A 7,797-nucleotide genomic window follows, 5' to 3' on the forward strand; every position below is an offset into this window, starting at 1 on the left:
TGTGAGAGTGAGTTGAGAGAGGGAAGAAGGCTTTTGGGAGATGAGAAGTTGAGGTAACAGAGAGAGTGGGAGATGAGAGGGAGTTGAGAAGTTGAAAAGATTGAGAGTGGGAACGTGGAAGAGGAAAAGTGAAGAGTGGGAGAGTGGGCGTGAGGGGTTATGGGGCATCTGAAGGGGTGCGCCGGGCTTGCAATTCCCCACGTTAGGCGCCATATCAGTAGAAGCCCAAGAGTTTCCCCTTATCTGGTGTCGCGCCGGGCGCTGCCGTTTCGCGCCGGGCTTATCTAGGGTTACAACGTGCAAGCATTCAATGCGTTGGGCTTGGGCAGATACGCGCCCGGCGTATTTAAGGCTCAGACCTTCCAGTAGTTAATGCGCCCGGCGCCCCAATAAATGCGCCGGGCTTGGTCATTCCAGGGGCTCTAATGAAGGCTGGGCCGGGCCCAATAGAAATTGCGCCCGGCGTGGGTCTTGGCAGAGACCAATTTATGCTAGGTGCGCTGGGCGTGGCTATGTCGCGCCCGACGTGGCTAACTCTGTGAAGCTTTCACCTAGATTTGCCACTCCTCACACTCCTAACATATTCTAATCTATATTAACCCACTCAAGCAAGATTCACACAATTAATACCTAACACAAAACACATGTAGCACAACACAATACAACATACATATCACAGAACATAAACAATCACAAAAAAAGTCCCACAAACAAGTATAGCATACAATTATAACACAATCATAATAAAAGCTAAAACACAAGTAACTGAAAAGCACATAAAACCACAGTTCAGATCTCTGGGTTGCCTCCCAGGAAGCGCTTGTTTACTGTCCCGAGTCTGATGGTGACCAAGTTGAAGTGCTCTGATTCTCCTTCTCCTCCTGTTGCTCTTGTTCCCCTTTGCCCCGTGTTCAACCTCATGATTGCTCAACAACGACTCAGAAGGATTGGTCAATCTAGTTTGAACAATACCTTGCATACAAGAGAAAGCGGAAGACTAGAGTACACGATTAGCTCCAAGAATTCATTACCAACATAAAAATACAAAATAATAATAATATAATAATAATAAAGGATCAAATCACAAATAGCTATAAATACTAAATTACCTTGCTAATCCCCGGCAACAGCGCCAAAAACTTTTTGAGGTTTCCGTCGAAATACTTTTGTTATAATTGTAAATCAGTTTAATTCTATCAACGGTCTCAAACACGGCAAGTATACCAGCCGTTCAAGTAGTAAAATTATCGTATCCACAGGGATTAGAAGGTAACATAAGCATTTATTGAGTATTCGTGACTAAATAATAATTCCAATTTCATAGTTTGTCATGTGAATTCAAGGTTATGACTATTGGAATGAAAGATATATAAAAATAATGGTTTGTGTGTGGAAAAGGATAGAAATGGTATAATGGTTTTGTGAGGTTGTGGGGGTCAGACTTCACCAAACGTTACACTAATGAATCCTTAATCTCTTGTTACATACATTGCTCAGTGAACCCATAAGTTTACTCAAACCTAATCCCTTAGAGCAAGAGCCTAGGTGCGGATATTGAATATCAATCCCTTGAGTACCCAATATCTACACCCGCATTACTGGCTTGGGTTTAAGACTACTAATGGGTCAAGCTCTATCCCTAGATACAATCTCCACTAGGCATATGTTTCAGAACTAGTTTCAATGGTATTTCCCAATACTCAATGGAATCTTAAATCATGCAAAGGGTGATCAATCCAAAGCAAGCATTAAACATCGAAACGTACACAACAAAGAATGAAACAACATGTATATATATCATTAAAAACGTAAGGATTACAATAGAGTACGTTGGTTACATCTAACCCCACAAAAATGGATAGAACCACTCAATAATGAGGGTAAATACAAAATAGAGATGGAAGAGAAAATGAAGAATCGAAGGAAAGATCCACACACGAACGGTCCCAAGCCCTAGGAATCCCTTTCGCAGCTCCTGGAGGGGCCCCTGCGTGAATGAGGAAGAAAACCCCGAAAATGTCTTCAAATACGAGCTTGGGGAGTCAGATTAGGGTTTATGCGCCCGGCGCATAAGTCTTCGCGCCTGGCGCATGGCCTTCCAAATACTCTCTGCCTTTAGTACACGCCCGACGCAATTCATTTTACGCCCGGCGCAACGGCTTCCAGAGGTGAGATACTCTGTTTCTCTCGCCCGGCGCGGGTCATCTTGCGCCCGGCGCAAAACCCCTTCTCTGCTCCTTAGCCTCTTAGATTTCCAATCTTACGAATCTTCAATCCTCAATTCTCTAGCTCAATACCTGCACAAAAATGAGGTGTATTAAGGTATTGTTAGCTAAAATTGGGTTAGTTATATCTGCACACAAAATGAACCAAAAAGAGAACAATTATATTGCAATGGTTCAGAGGATGAGTGGAATTGTTCAATAAGTCTCATCAAAAAATAGGTATAATGGAGACTTAACAACTCCCCCAAACTTAGAACCTTGCTTGTCCTCAAGCAACAGGTAATTAATCTAGCAAATAACTAGCAATGTATGTGTATCAAATTCTACATCCTAGTTCACTTGTATTTTCTTTTCGCAAGCATGAACCTAAGATGGATCTCCAGTCACAATTATTGCAATAGAACATGACAAGGTGCAAACAAAAGTTTCAAAAGAGATCAAAGAGCTGAGAAGAGTGATGACTATCTGTGTATGCATCCTCACTAGGAAAGTGTCTCTCTCTATGCACACTAGTGTCTTAGGGTGAGTGTTTCTCTCTAGTCTACTACTCGCGCCACATGATTCAACTTTGCTCTTCGTTTCCAAATGGAACCAATGGTAAAACAAATGCAGGCACTTATCACAAGGTCTTTATTAGGGAAATCTGGGTTAAGCAGTAGCAGTCTTATGGTTTTTCAAGGATTCAAGTTGCTATAGCTTAAGAGAGCAATTGAGATTTTTACAATGATATCCCTCTCCATACCCCAATACAACAATTCAGCACATGCCCTTTACCGGATCCAAGCCATTAGCCTTTATGAGATGCATATTTACACTTTTGCATCTTAATATTTTTTTTCTTTTGTTTTGTTTTGTTTGTTTTTTTTTTTTTTTTTTTTTTTGAATAGCTGACCACATACTTTCTTCTTCCCAAAATTCCTCATTCTTCAACTCCCCCAAACTTATTTGATGTCATCAATTTGCTCTCTTAACCAAAGCAAAGGTTATGGTTAATTTTTCATGGTTTGGGACAAGTGGAAGGTGTGGTATTTAGGCTTAGGAAGGTATGGGTCAAGTGAAAAGTGGAGATGGCTTTTTGGCTTAGAAGGTTAACAAAATAAAGGAATATGAATGCCTTGATCACATAAATGCACAACATAAGCAAACCACCAGGGAAACTCAAGCAAAATCTATCATGCAACTTAAGCGTAGTTCACTCATCGGTATTTAGGCTCAAACCTCACCCGACTATGCATCCACAAATTATCAAACTCAGCTCAGTTCTATGATCAACATTGAAACCCGTATGCAACTAGTCATGGACTAAAGATCTAATGTGACTTGACAATGTCTAAGGTACACGCACCACAAACATCAAGCAAACCACAATCCAGGAGTGGCGTGCAGGGAGAAACTCCTGAAGGTATCCAATATGAACATCTGGCCGCGGTGGAGGGACTCCATCCGGTCCTCCTGCCTCTGCATATAGGTCTCCAAGCAGCCCTCTAGTGCGTCAAAACGCTGATGGAGAGTGAGTGGAGGGCCTGGAACAGCAGCATCCTCCATCGGTATATCCTCCTGAGGTCCGGCGGCATGAATAGGCTCGGGGGCAGGGACGGCCAGCGGTGCGCGGTCCTGGCAATAGGCAGAGATGTATCTGCTGTCAATGGCCCTGCCAGAACCCTCAAAAGGTGGTGAATGGACATCTACACCAGCCAGCTGGCATAACTGTATGATGAGCGACGGATGTCCAAGGGCGGAGGAAGGAGCAGAGTTGGCACAGCCTGAGATCTCCATACAGATGATGTTGCCCAAGTCCACGGTCCTCTGGGTCATGATGCAGTACATGAGCATGGACCGGGTCCAGTGTAGGTCAGAGACATGTGAGCACGGGAGGATGTTGGCATGCACCAATGCAGACCAAATCCTGGCCACTGGAAGAAGATCCCGGCGCTTCACGTGGAGAGGCTGCTAAGATCGGTTCCTGTGGAACCCAAGTCCAGGCATGCAGATGGCAGCCTCTACCACTACAGGGTCCATCGTGTCAGTTGAGTAGTTGCCATACTCAGACACCTCATCAGCCCTCAACTTAGTCCCCAGAAACTGATTAATCGTCCTGGCATCATAGGGGACTCGCACACCCCTAACATAGCTGGTAAATGGCGCAATGCCCTCCTCCACTCTCAGGGCATTGGCATAGAACTCTTTAACCACTGCTATGTTGGCCGGGAGTGGGTAGGATCCAAGCTTGTCCCACCGGCGCCTGTGTAACTCCGTCTGGAACTTCGGGGCCTCATTTGGCTCCAACTTAACCCGCCGTTCCAAAATAAACCTCCTGCTACTGATAGACTCAAAATGAGTCTCATTCCGCTCGGTGAGGAAGAGGTTGGAATAGGGTTTACGCGGCTTGCGTGGAGGTTGACCCGATTGGCTAGCACGGGGGCGCTTGCTTGAGGAGGCCATCTGCAGAACATAAAATAATAAATCTAGGCAGACAGACATGAGCATAAAAACATACAATGATGACCAGTTCAGGTAACTCAAAATGAAAACTAGCCTTAGACTTAAACAGAAACCTAAAAATAAACTAAAACACAACAAAAAGGGGTTTAGAGGTGTTTGCGTCGGGCTTGAAACTTGTACGCTGGGCACAGGGAGCATATAGCTCCCTCTGGGAGCAAACACGTCGAGCGCAAAACATAATTGCACCGGGCGCAGAGAGTAGAGAGGACTCTTTGGAACCAACTGCGTCGGGCGTAAAAAGGAATTGTGCCGGGCGCAAGTAAACATTTTTTGAAAAGTGGCCCAGAACGGGCTGTTCCAAGATCAGAATGAGCCGTTCTTAAGTTCAAAACGGACCGTTCTAGAATTGGAACGGGCCGTTTCGAGGCTTTGACAGAGGGCGCGCCGGGCGTGGTTCATCGAGCCCGGCTTAAGTTCAACCAAAAAATTTTTAATCACGCTTGTGCCAGGCATGACTCCTCGCGCCTGGCGTGACTGCACCCAGGGGTTACTTCTTGTTAGAGCATTTGAGCCCTAGACCCCAATGTCGGTTAACAGAAACCCATGTAACCCCATTAACAAGAAAAAAGACGAAAAATAGGGTATACAAGAAAATAAAACAATAAGTTTGAAACCTACTTGAATGAGGAGTTCTTGGAAGGAAGGGAGAAAGCGAATGCGCGCCCTTGAGAAGAAGATGAGTCGGGAGTGAGGAAGAGGGTTCGAGGAGCGTAGGGAGAGTATGAGTTGAGATTGTGAAAGTGAGTTGAGAGAGGGAAGAAGGCTTTTGGGAGATGATAAGTTGAGGTAACAGAGAGAGTGGGAGATGAGAGGGAGTTGAGAAGTTGAAAAGATTGAGAGTGGGAACGTGGAAGAGGAAAAGTGAAGAGTGGGAGAGTGGGCGTGAGGGGTTATGGGGCATCTGAAGGGGCGTGCCGGGCTTGCAATTCCCCACGCCGGGCGCCATATCAGTAGAAGCCCAAAAGGTGCCCCTTATCTGGTGTCGCGCTGGGCGCTGCCATTTCGTGCCGAGCTTATCTAGGGTTACAACGTGCAAGCATTCAATGCGCCGGGCTTGGGCAGACACGCACTCGGCGTATTTAAGGCTCAGACCTTCTAGTAGTTAATGCGCCCGGCGCCCCAATAAATGCGCCGGGCTTGGTCGTTCCAGGGGCTCTAATGAAGGCTGGGCCGGGCGCAATAGAAATTGCGCCCAGCGTGGGTCTTGGCAGAGACCAATTTACGTTAGGTGCGCTGGGCGTGGCTATGTCGCGCCCGACGTGGTTAACTATGTGAAGCTTTCACCTAGATTTGCCACTCCTCACACTCCTAACATATTCTAATCTATATTAACCCACTCAAGCAAGATTCACACAATTAATACCTAACACAAAACACATGTAGCACAACACAATACAACATACATATCACAGAACATAAACAATCACAAAACAAGTCCCATAAACAAGTATAGCATACAATTATAACACAATCATAATAAAAGCTAAAACACAAGTAACTGAAAAGCACATAAAAACACAGGTCAGATCTCTAGGTTGCCTCCCAGGAAGCGCTTGTTTACTGTCCCGAGCCTGACGGTGACCAAGTTGAAGTGCTCTGATTCTCCTTCTCCTCCTGTTGCTCTTGTTCCCATTTACCCCGTGTTCAACCTCATGATTGCTCAACAACGGCTCAGAAGGATTGGTCAATCTAGTTTGAACTGTACCTTGCATACAAGAGAAAGCGGAAGACTAGAGTACACAGGTTAGCTCCAAGAATTCATTGCCAACATAAAAATACAAAAAAATAATAATAATAATAATAATAATAAAGGATCAAATCACAAATAGCTATAAATACTAAATTGCCTTGCTAATCCCCGGCAACGGCGCTAAAAACTTGTTGAGGTTTCTGTCGAAATACTTTTGTTATAATTGTAAATCAGTTTAATTCTATCAACGGTCTCAAACACGGCAAGTATATCGGCCGTTCAAGTAGTAAAATTATCGTATCCACAGGGATTAGAAGGTAACATAAGCATTTATTGACTATTCGTGACTAAAGAATAATTCCAATTTCATAGTTTGTCATGTGAATTCAAGGTTATGACTATTGGAATGAAAGATATATAAAAATATTGGTTTGTGTGTGGAAAAGGATAGAAATGGTATAATGGTTTTGTGAGGTTGTGGGCGTCAGACTTCACCAAACGTTACACTAATGAATCCTTAATCTCTTGTTACATACATTGCTCAGTCAACCCATAAGTTTACTCAAACCTAATCCCTTAGAGCAAGAGCCTAGGTGCGGATATTGAATATCAATCCCTTGAGTACCCAATATCTACACCTGCATTACGGGCTAGGGTTTAAGACTACTAATGGGCCAAGCTCTATCCCTAGATACAATCTCCACTAGGCATATGTTTCAGAACTAGTTTCAATAGTATTTCCTAATACTCAATGGAACCTTAAATCATGCAAAGGGTGATCAATCCAAAGCAAGCATTAAACATCGAAACGTACACAACAAAGAATGAAACAACATGTATATATATCATTAAAAACGTAAGGATTACAATAGAGTACGTTGGTTACATCTAACCCCACAAAAACGGATAGAACCACTCAATAATGAGGGTAAATACAAAATAGAGATGGAAGAGGAAATGAAGAACCGAAGGAAAGATCCACACACAAACGGTCCCAAGCCCTGGGAATCCCTTCCGCAGCTCCTGGAGGCGCCCCTGCGTGAATGAGGAAGAAAACCCCGAAAATGTCTTCAAATACGAGCTTGGAGAGTCAGATTACGGTTTATGCGCCTGGCGCATAAGTCTTCACGCCCGGCACATGGCCTTCCAAATACTCTTTGCCTTTAGTACACGCCCGGCGCAATTCAGTTTACGCCCGGCGCAACGGCTTCCAGAGGTGAGATTCTCTATTTCTCTCGCCCAGCGCGGGTCATCTTGCGCCCGGCGCAGAACCTCTTCTCTGCTCCTTAGCCTCTTAGATTTCCAATCCTACGAATCTTCAATCCTCAATTCTCTAGCTCAATACCTGCACAAAAATGAGGTGTATTAAGGTATTGTTAG

This window comes from Cajanus cajan, chromosome 4 (genome assembly GCF_000230855.2).
Source record: "Cajanus cajan strain Asha chromosome 4, NIPB_CcT2T_4, whole genome shotgun sequence".
Taxonomy (NCBI): domain Eukaryota; kingdom Viridiplantae; phylum Streptophyta; class Magnoliopsida; order Fabales; family Fabaceae; genus Cajanus; species Cajanus cajan.